General features: G+C 47.5%; 1 protein-coding gene and 1 long non-coding RNA gene across 3 annotated transcripts in view; one reads left to right on the forward strand and one right to left on the reverse strand.

Annotated features, from left to right (window-relative positions):
• CLDN14 (claudin 14) overlaps positions 1 to 15,878 on the reverse strand; it is a 59,930-nt gene that overhangs the window by 16,256 nt on the left and 27,796 nt on the right. The window lies entirely within an intron of this gene.
• On the forward strand, positions 6,834 to 10,266 carry LOC116597257. Its single transcript, XR_004288531.1, has 3 exons — positions 6,834 to 6,920; positions 7,407 to 7,460; positions 9,530 to 10,266. It is a non-coding gene; the product is annotated as an uncharacterized LOC116597257 (long non-coding RNA).

Consider the following 15,878-nt stretch of genomic DNA (forward strand, 5'->3'; position numbering starts at 1 on the left):
TTCCAGTGTGGCTCGCCATCCTAGCCCTGCTCGGCCTGCAGCTTGTTTTACTCCAATCTCTGCTTCTGTCTTCACTTGGCTTCTGGCCTCTGCGCCCTCTCTTCACCGGGCATTTTCCTCTTATGAGGACACCAGACGTATTGAATGAGGGCTCAGTGACCTCGTCTTCACTTGATTGTATCTGCAAAAACCCTATTTCCAAATGAGGTCCCCTTCCCAGGTACAGAATTAGGACTTAAACATCTTTTTTGGGGGGACAGGACTCAACCCATCACAGCTGGGGGTATCTGTGGCTCACCAGGTACTTCTTACGATTTCTATGCTGTGGGATGAGACTGTGATTTTCATTAGGACCAGGAAGTCTCAGCTGGCAGCATTGATACCTGAATGTGGGCTAGATCGATAGAGCAGAAGGTGCTGTATCAGTGAAGTTCATTTCCAAATACAGAGCAAAAGCAAGATGCCGTCCTAATCTTACACTTTGTTTTCTGAAGCTTCTGCCTTGGCTGCCTCAGGACCCTCTCACCCTGAGTTAAATGGCAACAAAGTGACAACAAAGGCAAACCGAGTAATTATCTGGAAGCCACGCAGCCTCATCGAGGGGAACCCCTCATTTCCCATCAACTGTAAATCACAGCATTTGCCCGTTTCTTGAAAGAATTCTACAGAAATAGCTAGGGTTAATAGTGCTTTGTAGTCTACCTGGAAAGAGTGTTGGAAAGAATTTAGTGGGTACATTTCCAAGTAGAAAATAGACAAGTGGGGCGCCTGGGTGGCTCAGTGGGTTAAGCCGCTGCCTTCGGCTCAGGTCATGATCTCAGGGTCCTGGGATCGAGTCCCGCATCGGGCTCTCTGCTCAGCAGAGAGCCTGCTTCCTTCTCTCTCTCTCTCTGCCTGCCTCTCAGTGTACTTGTAATTTCTCTCTGTCAAATAAATAAATAAAATCTTTAAAAAAAAAAAAAAAGAAAATAGACAAGTGAACTGATGGCAAATGTATTTAACAGGGAAGACCATGGAGAAATGAATTAAATAGGATCCTATTCCTGCTTTTATCCTAGAAGACGAGGTAGATTTTAGTTCAAGCAGGGCTTCTCTGGTGCTGTCTGAACATAGATATGTTGGCTAAGGCTGGTCTCTTGGTAGGAGATGGGAAGTTTCTGAAATTTAAACAACCCATCTGTGAGACATAACCTCCCTTTTATTAATCTGGTGCCCCTAATGCAGCTGACCGCAGTCTCAGCAACACGTATTTCAATGTGATCTTGTATTTGCTAATGGCTCTTTTATACTGTGGACACAGGAAGATTTAACCTGTTAGATGAGATAGATACCAGGAACGCCACAGCCCAAGTGCCCAGAGATCATGATACGTAGTGACCACGAAAGAATTATGGCTTGAATACTAAGAGGCCACAAGAATTGAAATTGGAAACTCAAACAGACATTTCTACACCCATTTCATTCCAGCATTATTCACAGTAGCCGGAAGGTCGAAAGAGCCCACATGTCCAATGACAGATGAATGAATAAGCAAAATAAGGTCTCTCTAAACAGTGGAGTATTGTTTAGCCTTAGAAAGGAATGAAATTGTGACACATGCTACAGCACAGGTGAACCTTGAAGACATTATGCTCAGTGAAATAAACCAGTCACAAGAGTCAATATTACATGATTCTACTTAAGGAAGGTCGGTCCCTAGAGGAGTCTGATTCATAGAGACAGAAAGTAGCAGGACAGATACTGGGGCCTGGGGAGGGGGAGGGGGAGTTGGTGTTTAGTGGGGACTGAGTTTCTGATGCTGAACAAGTTCTGGAGACAGTTGGTGGTGATTGTTCCATGAGAATGTGAATGTACTTGATGCCACCGAACTGTACACTTAGAAATGATCAAAATGGTAAGTTTGATGTTCTTTGTATTTTACCACAGTAAAAAACAAACACACACATACACATAAGATGTGTGTCTTGTCTTTGCCAGTCCGTGTGGGGCCACCCCATTCCGTGTGGTCTTGGAGGAGTTCGTTAGTTTATGGGAAAGGAGTTTCATTGGGATAAAGGTTCTCAGATATGAACCGGGACAGCTCTGTCCTCTTATCCCTGTTCTAGATAATTCTGAGAGCCAAATGCCAGATCCAGACCCTGGCCGGCCTGGGAGGTTGGAGGACTGTTGGAGGATTTAAGGCCAGGAAACAGGGGCCTCCCTGCAGTGAGTCCTCCTTTCCTCGAGGAGGCACTGTGGGAAGGCCTGCTCAGCCTGGTATAGGTCGAGGGGGGGGCCTTGCAGCCCTTTGCAGGACCTGATGGGGAGCCCACGGCCCGGTGGGATCAGTGAAGATTGCCACGTCTTCCGCCTGCCATTCTGAACAAAGGCCTCACCTGTGCCAGACTCCTAATTGTTACCCTCCCCACGCGCAGACAGTCGGATGACGTTGGTGCCACACCTCTGGGTTCCCCACACCGTCTAATTTACCAAATGCTTTCGCGCAAACTATTATCTAACCCTACAGACGGCTCTGTGAGGCATCTGTTATCAAGTTTAGGCATCCTGTCCAGTCTTCACAGCTGGTCCTAGAAAAATCTGGGCCTCCAACCCAAGCTTCAGTTCTTTCCTCCACAGGCTGCCAGCCGGGAGCTCATCGCCCTCTCTCAAGCCTTCGGAAAAGGCCTCGGTGATGAGCAAAGTGGGCTCAGGGCAGAGCCCTGCAGGCCGGCACGGAAGGCTCCATCAAGGTTTGTTGAGTAAGCAAGAACGGGGCTCAAGCAGGATTCTCAGAAAGGCCTTGCTCTCCGTTCCGGTCCTGGCTAATGTTCGTTGGGGCTGAGTGACCAGCACGGCTTTGCTGGGGCCCAGATGGAAACTGTTCACAAATATCTCAGCTGCCACGGATCAGGCAGCATGTGGATGGGAAAATCGGGTTCTCAAGACACACTCAGACACCATCAGGCCCCTTTCCAAAGGGACAGGAATATTCTCAATATTCAGTTTGAGAAGCACAGAGTGACGTTTGCGTGTGCCCTCACGGACCTTACTCAATCTCCCTTCTGAAGTTTGTGCCCTAAAATGAGGCCCTTGAATCTCTACCTTCAGCAATTAGTGATCCAGAATCTCCCTCCCTGACCAGAGGCCTCTTCCACGAAGAGGTTAACCAGAAAACAAGAAAGAACACACAGAGCTTGCAAACGCAGAGCAGCAAGGAATGCACTCTGTTTCAGAGAGTCGACGAAAATAAGAAAGAAGCCCGATGTCAAACTTAACACCATCATTTTAATTTCCAAGTTCTTTGGGGTTTTTTTCATGTTGGTTTCATGGAAATTTATGTTTGCGGAGAACACTGTATTTGCTACAGGATCTTGCTGTATTCATTTAGCCCGGTAATAAAAACCATCTGCCTGAAATCCCTTTTGGAACAAGAAAGGGTATAAACAAATAGGCAAATAGGCATAAATGACCATGGGAAGGGGGGGCTGTTTCAGAAAGGGGGAGCGTGGGTGAGCCCGGAGCAAACGCTGCAGGCCAATATTTGCAGGAGCTGTTACCTTTGGAAGGCATGTGTGAGGCTATTATGAAAACCTGTACAGCTTTCAGATAAGTATGGTACATTTTGGGAGAACGGGCAGGCACCTTTCCCTTCCTGAACACTCACTCTGTGCTTGGGGTTTCACCACCAGAGTGAGAACAATATTAGGAAGTACTGACCCACGAGTCTCTGCAGTGGGTTGGGTAGTGTCCCTGCACCCCAAAACTCATATCCACCTGGAACCTGATTTGTGGCCTTATTTGGAAGCAAGGTCTTTGTAGATGTAATGAAGAGAAGGTCATACTGGATTGGGGGGGGGCTGTCAATCCAATGGCTTCTCCTTGTAAGAGGAGAAGAGGAACAAGAGGAGAGGCAAGAAGAAGGCCATATAAAGATGAGCCAGAGCCTGGGGTGATTCAGCCACAAACCAAGGAATGCTATGGGGTGCCAAGTGCCTCCAGAGGCTGGAAGAGCTAAAAAAGGATCCTCCCCTACAGCCTTTGGAGCCTTCAGGGAACATAGCCTTGATGACATCTTGATTTCACTCTTCTGGCCTCCAGAACTGTGAGAGAATCAAGTTCTGTGGTTTGGGGGGGTCTCCTGATTTGTGGTGATTTATTATAGCAGTTACAGAAAATGCATACAGCCTCCCCCCCCTTCTGCTGGGAGCTGTTTAGGCTGAGAGAGATGGGGCATATTAGAACCAAGGAGAACTTGGTGACATTCTTGGCCCTTAAGTTAGGAGCCGAGGTCCTGGAGTGGAAAGAATTGATCTTGAAAGAATCCATATGGAGCCAGTGTTTTGGTCAGCTGGCTTTTGTCTTGCTACCCGTGAGGAGATCGCCGGATGGCCACTAGCTGCTCCTGACCCCAAGGAGGAAAGAAGGCGGCTCTAGAGCAAGCTGTTGGTCAGAGGCTCTGTCCTATCCTCCTGGTCTTGGGGTCAGCTCCACAGAGTGGTGGGGCACCCTAGGAGTCCTGGCTGAGCTGGAGGGTCTGTGGGTAGAAAGGGCTGATCTCCTGGCTGTCCTGGAAGGCATGACATGGAGAAAAACTAGCAAGATACTAGGTTTTCTACTTCTGATACTCAACATAGGATTTTATGTTCTCAGCAAGACAGTGTTCTTAAAAATCAGGCATTGAATGGCAAGAGATAATTTTAGAAATTCCTTTAGCTCCTATCACCATATAAGGATTGAGGCCTAGAGATTCAATATCTGAAATTCTTATAATCTAGAAAACTCAAGACATTGCATACAAGTTTCTGCTCCGAGGAACAGGGGAACCTCAGTTCTTTCCAGCCCTGGTGAATAGGATAAGGAAGACCAAAGAAGGGAAAGTTGGTGATCATATCTGCTTGTGCCAATCTGCCCCAAACTGAATGTTCTGGGGGTAACCCAAAAAATGGGCTTTTCTTCTGCTCCCTGTTTGGATCCTTGGAGGAGATAACCCCATCCCCACACGGGGATGCCTGGGTGTCAGGGAGTGAAACATGGTCACAGGAAGGTGGGATGAGTGAGCTCAAGTCGGGATTCCTGGCTCCCTTCACCTCCTCTGAGGCCTGCAGGTGTCCTGGGGATCCTCACATGTCCCCAAAGCAGGTACAGCATGTAGCTGAAAGCCTGGCTGGGAGTCAATGGCTGTAAGGAGCCCACCTTGGACAGGGATGGAGTGGGCATCCCACCAGACATTGGGGGATCTCCAAAGTGGCTTGGTCGCACTTGAGAGCTCCTAAGCCTCGTCTCTCAGTCCCTTGCGTTCACAAGGACATCAGCTGGATGCTCAGAGGGCAAAGCCAGCCCATGCTTCCCCGACCGGGTACCTATCAGTATCAAGACCAACATAGCTTCTTGGTAGAAAAGACCAGTACAGGACTGGATGGGAGATCTGTCACCTCCGCGTGGGGCCTGGGGGCTTCCCTATGCCCCAGCTGCCAGTTCCTCTGTTGAAGTCCCAGCCCCCAGGACCTCAGAATGTGACTGGGTTTGGAGACAGTGCCTTTAAAGAGGCAAGAAGGCAAAATGAAGCCGTATGGGTGGGCACTGGTCCAGTCTGGCTGGTGGTCCTTCCCAAAAAGACACGCGGAGGGAAAACCATGTAACGCCAGGGGCAGAGGCCGGAGCGGTGCCGCCACACGCCAAGGGCTGGCAGGTCTGCTGCAACGGCTGGGAGCGGGAACACGCAGGGAAGGATCCTCCCCCAGAGCCGTCAGAGGGAGCGCGGCCCTGCTGACAACTTCATTTTGGACTTTTAACCTCCAAAATTGAGAGAATAAATTTCGGTTTTTTAAATCACTCAATCTGTGGCACTTATTTCTGGCAGTCCTAGGAACCTGAAAACACAAACAACAACGACAAAAACCCCAAAACCCCATGTCATCAAAATTGGGGTTTCCAAAGGACTGTGCTCTATCTAAGTCTAAGTGCATTTAAAAGCCTTTCTCCGGAGGACAGATGCCTCCAGATTTAGGTGGAGGTGGCAGGGCATCTCCGGGAAGCGTCCCTTGCTCCCCCTTCCTGCTGTAAGTCACCTGGTCTGGAGCCCTAAGAGCAAACTCAGCATCCCGCAGGGCTGCCTCCCACGGCTGGAGGAGCAAGCCAGATGGACGGACGAAGGAAAGAGACACACGGCACACAGGCTGCCTTTGCCTCCCTGAAGGAAGCAGCTCCAAGTCTGTTTTCTTTTCTCTTCTGTCAGATTGCTCTTTCCTATCTCCAATAACTCCTATTTTTCCGCAAACTCAAGCAGGCCGGCCAAGAGCTGTGAGGGTAGCTAACTTCAAAGGCTTCACATAAATCCTCTTCAAGCCCTCAGCCCAGGAAGCCGGATCGACGGCGAGAAGTCACTCCGTAATTCATCGCTGTGTAACTGCGACTTTGTTCCCCCTGCAGGTCCCATCTGTCACCTTCATGGCCGCCACCAGGATCCCCGCCACCTCCGGACACCTGCATGAGCCACCCTGCAAGGGCTGAGGGACCGAGCCGCACCCCAGAGCTGCGGCTCGCGGCTTCCAATTATTCCAATTATTGCTGGGGCAGCCTCGTGGTTCCATTTCCTTTGCCGATTTCAGGGTAGCTTTGAAGCAAACGGAGGGACGCGATGGGGCTCCAAGGGGGTCAGTCTTTGGTCTCAACCCCTGGCAGTGACCTTGTTGGCAAGGGGGGAATGCCTTTGTGCGCAGGGACAAAGGAGAGTGAAGAGCAAAGGAAAAAACATGACATGATAATAATCATGCCTTCTCTCTGGTCCGGAGGGATGAAGCGTGCGCTTTTCCTGCTACCCAGAATTTTGTCTTCCATCTCCTGTCTGGGTTTAGTTATCCAAGACCTGGAGGACAGCAGACGGCAGAAGCTGCTTGGCGGCGGGCTGGTGGGATAACATAAGGTTTCCAGTCTCGGATGAGGTATGTGCACTGAAGCTCACCAGCTGGGTTATGAGGATGAGCCGTGTCTGGAAGAGACTGACAGTGGCAGGCAAGACAGGCCCGCAAGGCAGCCCACCGTCAGGCGGGAGCCCCTGGAGCAGAATCCTTGAGCTCCAAGGCAGAGATGACCAAGGATCCCTGGTTCTAGAGCGGGACCGGGCTTGCCGCGCCCTCCGGTGCCACGCGGGCTCGGTGCCCGTGGGGTCCTCGCGGGAAGCTGAAACCCAACCAGGGCTCCGCTCTCCAAGCCCCAGTCCCTGTCCAGGGGTCACGTCCTTTCCTCCTAAGTGACTGACTTACTCAGCACTGAAATATTTTTTGGACTCAGCCACCCAGACGGGGATGTCCTTTTGCAATCCGGCCATCGGGTGAGGCCCTCCCCTTTTTAGAAACCAATTTTCAGTTTCCATGTGCATGAGCCGCCCTGATAGGACAGAAGAGAAACCTTTGTACGGTTGTTTTTAGGAAACTTCACAGAGGGCAGGAGGCAGAGCGACATGATATCAATGATGGCGAGTCGTAAGTGACTTCACACACGGGTTGGGGTTGGGGAGCACAGAAGCCCGCAACTCACGGGAAAGCTATCCTTTGGAGTTTTTGTGTGAATGGGGCCATTCTGCCCTCAGCCTTCTCCAATTTTGAATTTATAGGGGGAAGTCCAGGGCTATAATTTAGTGAGGAAAATGGGGGCATTGTGTTTTCTCTTTGAAACGACCCAATACTTAAATGGAAAAACAAGACCTGCTCTTAACAATCATTTGGTACACATTTAATAACCAGAAAAATCCTTTAATTTCCGGAGGAGGCTCAGAAACCTTTAGGAACGAAGCATGTGGCTACGGTGGTATCTGTTTAGGAAATGCGTGGAACAGGAACTAGGAAGATGTGCAGGGGCGCCGAGGGGCAAGCCGTCTGTCTGCAGGCTGCCTCCTGGGAGGACTTTGCCCCCTGTCTTCTGTGGATGGGGCTGGAGGCAGGCAGGGCTTCCTGGCCGCTTCCTTGCTCAGGTTCCTCTGCTGAGCCACTGTCCAGCCACCCTTCACTCCCGAGGGTGCCCTCACCTTCTCTTCTTCCTCAAGCCCCATCCCCTACGCCCCTTCCTGGCTTCCTGGGGGAGGGGGGCAGGAGCCAACACCCACAATCTGCATGCCTTCAAACAACAGAAATTTGTTCTCTGATACTCAGGAGGCTACAAGTCCCAAATCAAGGTGTCAGCAGGTTGATTCCTCAGCGGGGCTCAGGGGGTTGCCCTCAATCACCGGCCCTCCTTGGGTTGCAGAAGCATCACCCCGATCTCTGCTTCCCTCATCATCCCTCTGTGTCTGTGTCTGTGTCTCTTCTCTTCTTAGAAGGACACCAGTCATAACTGGATTCAGAGGTCACCTTCCTCGGGTATGATCTTGTCTTAACTCTACGAATTATGTTTGCAATGGCCCTATTTCTAAATAAGGTCACATTCTGGGAATCTAGGAAGGACATGAGTTTGGGGAGGGGGACACTGTTCAACATAGCGTACCCTCATTCTGCACACACTGAAGTCCCCGGAACTCGGAATCCCAAGGACGTCACCCATGGGAGTTCCCAGCCTTGCAACCCTTCTCTGAACGTTATGCCCCAGCGAAGAAATCCATTCCCCTCTACCCCTGTCGTTAGGACCAGACTCCTCTACCTCCATTTTCAACATCCCTCCCCGCCGCACAAGGTGCGTCCCCCCACTGCCCATGCGCTCCCACTCCCTGTATCTCCTCGGCCCTGCGGCCACCACACCTGGTCTCATGGCTCTTGTCCTCGCTCCTTCCAGCCGTTCACTGTGCGCGTCTGTCTGCTGTGTCACTGGCACACAGTAGGTCTCAGTTCACACGTGTGTGGTCCATTGCGTGGGATCCCCTGCCGTCTCTCCCAGGCACCTTGGGGCTGCACTGACATAGCCTCTGTTTCCAGGACCCAGGAGCAGTGATCCGGCGGAGGTCCCTCCGTCCCTGCACCACGCCCTGACTCTCCAGTTCGCAGGTGTTCCACTCAAAAGCCATCGCCCCAGCTACATTTTAGGCTTCTTGAAGGCTGAGACCCTGATAGACCTGTTTCTGGCCTCACCGCCCACTCCAGGCGCTGAGAACCCTCAAGAAGTTTTCCCTTCAAATGAGTCAGATTGAAGCCATTTTGCTTTATGAGCCTGGGTTCCTAGAAAGAATTACTCACTGGGGTTTGAGTCAGTGTATGATCTTAACACAGTACGACTGGGGATAAAATCAAGCTGTTTTATATGTGTTTTGAGTTCTAAGGGTGGACCTGAGGTCTGCCTGTATTAGCATCTGCACGGCTGCTTGTTAAAACCTGGGTTCCAGAGCCCTGACCCAGACCTACTGAACCAGAATTTCAAGAGGTGGGTCTGGGGGTTGATGTTTTTCCACCAGCCCCGGCCCCCTCTGGGGGATTCTTACGCAGGGTAAAGCTGAGGGTCACGGATCTAGACACGTAGACAACAAATATTGATTTTAGATATCCTAGCGGATTCAAGGACAAACTAGTGACTTAAAGCTCACAGACTCAGCCAGGGCAAAGCCAAAAAACGTCTTATTGCTTCCTAGGTGACCAGTCACGTCAAGGGCCGTCGTAGTCTTCTGGTGCGGAACGACAGTCTCACAAAATCAGGTGGCTGGTGGAGAAGATCTGGGGGGCTCTGGAGTGACCCCATGGGCGGTGTTGAGCCTGAAGCCTGTCCCAGCTGCAAACAGAGTCTACCTGTCTTCCTACACTGGTTTCCCCCGAGGAGGAGAATTAGAGAATGCTGTTCATTTATAATGTTTGCTTTGCTTTTGGAAACACCTCGGGGCAACTCAGGATAGGTTTTCACAGTGGTGTTTGACTTGGCTTAGTTGCAAAGTTCCCCCTTTTTAGTCTATTTATTGCAAGTTAGCGCACAGCCCCTATGCAGGAGTCCAGCACCAGGTCTGACAGAAGTCGAGGGCAGGCACATGAAAGGAAATGGTGGGAGGGCTGAGTCGTGTGTCCTCACACCTTCCTTCCTGGCTGAGAGCTAAGCCGAGGTCCGACCTGTTCCTGCAGCCCAGTGATGCCTCGGGATGGAGGGATACCTCCAGCCACGGCCTCCCCTCCAACAGGGCCCAAAGCATTATTTTCCAAGAAGGAGATGTAATCCCTTTTCTTAAGCTCCCGTTTGGCTTACCTGTTTCCTGTTCTTTGTAAAAATTCAACCAGCTTTCACTAGTAAATTGCTGGTCCTCTTGATGTTTGCTTTCAAGCTCCAGTAGATGGGGGCACCTGGGTGGTTCAGTGGGTTAAAGCCTCTGCCTTCAGCTCATGATCCCAGGGTCCTGGGATCGAGTCCCACATCAGGCTCTCGCAGAGAGCCTGCTTCCCTTCCTCTCTCTCTCTGCCTACTCGTGATCTGTCTGCCAAATCAAAAATGAAAAAAAAAAAATTTAAAAATTTTAAAAATGCTCCAGTAGATGCCATGTTACATTTTAATAATAACCTAACCTTCACCACTGTGCTAGCTGTTGCATTTACACCGCTTCATTTAACCCACACAAAACTCTGTGATGGGTGTTATTAGATCTCATGTGATAATGAGAAAACAAATACAGAGAAGTTAACCGAGTGGCCCAAGGTGGCCCAGCTCATCAAGCGAGACCAAGGCTTGCGACTCAGCGCCGTGTTTTCTCAGTGATGGGAGCGCTCTCTGCCTGGTGATGACCTACGCCGGCCTGGACCTTGTTTCTCTGCCTTGAAGAAGAAGAAAACGAGTTTGGCTGCTGGCTGGAAGATTTGCCCTAAAGCTAGCCCCTGTTTGCATGACCTGTCCAGCTCGTATTAGCAAAATGAAAAGTGAGGAGATCTGCAGGCTTATACTGACATGTCTGCAGAGAGTTTCTGTCCCTATGATTCTTTTCGGAAACCTGAAAAGCGTGATTGAGATTCACTAGTTTGAGGGACAGAAACAGTTTAAGATCCAATCAGAACATAATTGGGACTTTTAGGATATGGCCACCGTCATCTGACACAGGGAGGACCGTGCTCAAAGGTGTGGGTATTGGGTAGAATCTGGTACATTTGGGGCTTAGACTGGCGAACTGAGTTGGAACCTATGGACTTCAGTGCCCCACACCTCCTACTTGAAAATTGCCTTCCGACTGCTTTCCTTCCATATTTCCTGCAGTGTGGCATGGGCGCAGCCTTCCTGCCCCATCCCCAAGCATGGCCATTGCAATCCGTGGCTATTGCTGGCTCTGTTAATCTCTCTTAGCAGCAGCCTGGGCCTGAATTACAGGACCCCTGCTTCTCTCTACTTCAGGGGTCTCACAGCAGGCTCCCAGCCAACTCCTGTTCCTGGATAAAGGTTGCTCTTCGGGGCATGAGGAAGACGGAAGTGAGAATAGTGTCGGACTTTGTTACTCAGCCATGAGAGAACACTGGATAGAAAAAAGAGTTCTATGAATTTAAAAAGCCCAGTGACGGATGAAGCCCAAGGACCCCTAACGGGGTCCAGCTATTGTTTAAACATGAATCCCATGTCTGAACCTTGTCTACCTCAGTCGATGGGGGCCGGACCAGCAGGCTGGAAGGGGTTAATGGTCCTATTCTGCCTCGACTATGCCAGACCACGTTTTGACTTTCTGTGATGAGCTAAAAGCAGTAAGAATAAACCACCACGAGTAACAGTAAGCTCTCACTACCACAGCAGCTGCCCAGTATGTGTTCTGGTTTACAGATACGAATTCTAGTAGCCACAGAAGCTGAAGTCGGTGCTGTTACCCCAAGTTCGCATTGAGGGGAAACAACAGATCTGACTTGCACAAGATTACAACGTTAGCAAGGGGTAGGGCCCAGAAATGAATGGGGTCCTTTCTTCTCCACACTGTCTCCCATGTAACACTATTGTTTTCCCTGCTGTGGTCTGATGCGGTATCACATTCTCCTCCTGCACTAGCCAGGTCAAGAGCCATTATGCCATCCTGGTAGTATGCCGAGGGGTCAGTCCCGGAATTAACAGGGTTCACTCTCAGCCAAGAAGAGAATATTCCGAGGAAATGATACCTTAGATGTTTCTTCCCCCCTTAGTGGATAGACATTACTTGGGAGGATTATGGTGTGTTACAAATATATTACTGTGACATCTTGTAAATTTCATAGCCACTGTTTCATACTTCATCGGCATTCCTGATCTCATCGTGGTGTTTACTCCAAATAATATTGTGTAAACCTCAAATGCAAGTTGTAACATTATTTGATGAGACACTAAATGATGATGTCTACAGGAATGGATTTTTTTCTTGAATATCATGGCTTTAAGGTTATCCATGATTCCTTTAATACGTAGAGTTTCTTTGCATTCATATTATAATATGAATTATAATATGTAAGAAAATATATATAACAATATAACTCTTGTAAGAAACAAGAGTTGTTTACTCTTTGTTTATAAAACAAAACACTGAGTGTTTCTCAACTATTAAAAATTCCACTTAATCTTGAAAACATCTGACTTGAATGAGGAACAAGTTCTCAGTCAACGCAATGGAAATTAAAAGTTTGGAAGCTTTCGGGGCACCTGGGTGGCTCAGTCATTACACATCTGCCTTAGGCTCAGGTCAGGTCATGATCCCAGGGTCCTGGGTTTGAGCCCCATATTGGGCTCCCTGCTCACCAAGAAGCCTGCTTCTCCCTCTCTGACTCCCCTTGCTTGTATTCCATCTCTTGCTGTCTCTCTCTTTCTGTCAAATAAATAAATAAATTCTTAAAAAATAAAGTTTGGAAGCTTGCAAAAATTCTTTTTTTTTTTTTAAAGATTTTATTTATTTATCTTACAGAGATCACAAGTAGTCAGAGAGGCAGGCAGAGAGAGAGAGGAGAAAGCAGGCCCCCTGCAGAGCAGAGAGCCCAATGCAGGGCTCGATCCCAGGACCCTGGGATCATGACCTGAGCTGAAGGCAGAGGCTTTAACCCACTGAGCCATCCAGGCACCTGGAAGCTTGCAAAAATTCTTAATGTGTGGGCTTCATCCCTAGGCCTTACCCCTAGACCTATCATACTGTTAGGTCAGATCTCTGAGAAGTGTGGTTTGGCTAGTTATAACTTAGAAAATTCTGCAGGCCATTTTAATATGTAGCCACTGTTGAGAACTACTGGGTCTAGACAAAAATAGATTTTTAAATTTAGGGAGTTAGATCTGATTAATATCAATGTATAAATGTATCATAAAGGAGAAAGACCTACATTATACATCACAATGAAGAGTTTTGAAATATAATGCAATTAAAATGTACGCAATGAATATAATACATACAGTAAGTCAATACAATACAGATACAATTCAATATTCAATAAATATTACTGAATGAATGAACGTCCTACAAAGTTTCATATGGAAATTCATATTTTGATGAACTTAAGAAAACTGTAAGAAGTATCAGTGAGAAAAAAAACTTTTAAACTATGATACACCATATATTATAAGCTACGCTCCAGTTTAAAAAATGCTCAAAACTAAGGGAAATCGGTTTTATAATGGGTGGGCTACAGTACATATTAGTAATGACCACTAGATGTCGCTCTAATCTGCTGCTTCAGGTTTCAAAGGCAACCTGAAAACTATTTTTCTCCAAGTACTTAAAATTGTAATAGTTCCGCTCTTTTAAAGACAAAAGACTTAAAAATCTCACATTTTGGTGGGTTGCTGCTCATTTTTTCCCTTGTATTAAGACCTACCCGAAGTATCTCACAAGGTGTAAAATTGTTTAAAATGTGAATTGAAAAGTTTGAATGACTTGATAGGAAAAGTGCAATTGCTTCCCTTTTATCCACAAGCCTAGATTTCACATTTCTCCTGTTTGTAGTGAGTTATAGAGAAGACACGATAATAGCAAGGCTGATGTTTGACTTAAATCAAGTAGAAAGTAAAATCTGAAGGAAAGAAAATGATGTCTTCTAGTTTGAAGTCAGGAGATCATGGCACCCTAAACACATGATTACTGCTTGCCATGATGAGAAAGGCCAGGTGAGAAGGGGGAACCCGGGTCAATCGGACTAGACCCCGAGCTTAACCCACGCCTGGTGTTAATGCTGAGAATTGACCCAAGGCCTCTGTGGTTGAAAGCCTGGATGATTTCCCCTATTGGGTGAAGATCACTCTCCCAGTAAAAAAAATAAAGGTTTGGGGCCAAAAGGAAGTTCACAGAAGCGTCTGGAGAAGTGCATTAGAGCAGTACTCAAACTGTTCCAGATCACCAATGAGATGAGAACAGAAACTGAGATTAAGCATTTCAAAACAGTTTTGTAGCAAAATAACAAAGTCATTTTATGTCTGTGAAATGTAAGAAGAAATTGAACTTGCATTTTGTATGTATTTTTTAATTTCATTTTTCTAGTAATTCAGTATTTCTAGTCTTTTACAAAAGTACTAGTTCATAACAAATTGGAAATTTTTAAAAAGTAGTCTTTCATCCCAAGTAGCTTGGAAAGTACAGCTGCAGAGGTGGGAACCCTAGGACAATGACCCAATTAAACCCCTTAATAATTTTCTAATGGACAACATAGGCCAAAAGGGGCTGAAGAACAGGGGCATCTTGACTGTGAAACACAGAATGACTGGAAAGGTGAAAGGAAATCCTAAGAACAGCACATCTCAGGGAGTCCCAGCCTCTGAGCCCACAGTTTGCAGCTCACCCCAGGACCCCACCAGCTCTGCAAGGCTCAGAGAACCCTTGCCAGCACCCCAAAACTGCTCCCCTTCCACAATGCACACACACAACAAATCGGCCTTAGGCTAAGTGGAATTCAGGTGGCCACAGTGAAAAGAAAATGCAAAAACCACTCGGAATTGCTCATATCTTAAATATACAGTTTCATAAGAGAAATGCAGAGAGAAGGGCATACATAAACTTCTTCCTGGCTTGACCCAGCCTAAATCAGCTGGCTTTGATGGAAATGAGGCTTAAAGCATGGTGGTTTTCCATGTACGGATAGCCGAGTTGGCAATTACTTCTCTAAAAAAAAAAAAAAAAAAAAAAAATTCCTTGTTGTACTATCATACTGTTGGTGTCATTTTTTGGAAAGCAAACTGGGAATAACTATCAAAATGTCAATTGTGAATACTCTTTAACCCAGCAATCTGCCTGCTAGAAATTCATACTACAGATATCCTCTTACAGCAAGCAAAGGCACACGTAACACAATACCAAGCACTCATTGGCTCTTTCTTCGAGGGATAAAACTAGATGAAACCAAGATGGCCTCCAATGAGACTAGTTAGCCAATGGCACCCCACACAGGAGAGAATGCACCATTAAAAGGTTCAGTGCTCCTACAGGTAGTCATGCAGAAAGAGCTCCAAGACACAGTTTTAAGAAGCCAGTTGAGTGCAATGGGTACAGTGTGATCATATTTGTGTAAAATGAGAAGTATATGCATTTTGATCATGCAGAGAGCCTTTCCGAAGGCTGTATAAAAATCTGTTCACTGTGGTTACCTCTGGGAAGTGAAGTTAAGGGTCAAGACGAAGGAGAAAGACTTTTCTATCTGACATCACATGCTTCTGTTTCCTTTTTTAAGTAAAAAAAGTATTAATATAACATGGAACAAGGTACCTATTGCAGAGAATAGAATCAAGAGCTATAAGAAATGGCAGCACGTATCAGTCAGCCAAAAGTTACAACATGAGACAAAGGGCTGCATAAAAATTCAGTCATGCTGTAAAGGTCAAGAGACATCGACAAAGGGAAAAACACAACTCATAGATTGCCATCACCAGTGGCTGGTGAGTATTTTTAGTAACAGGCAATGATCAGCCTCTGGGAACCATATAAACCTCAGTGGAAGGTGTGGCAGGGGATCTGAGGCTTCCAGGTATCATAGCCATCACCAGGTCCAAGAGTCCAGAGACAACTGCCTCAGTATTTAATTACTCTGTGGACACAA

Source organism: Mustela erminea, chromosome 1 (genome assembly GCF_009829155.1).
Source record: "Mustela erminea isolate mMusErm1 chromosome 1, mMusErm1.Pri, whole genome shotgun sequence".
Classification (NCBI taxonomy): Eukaryota; Metazoa; Chordata; class Mammalia; order Carnivora; family Mustelidae; genus Mustela; species Mustela erminea.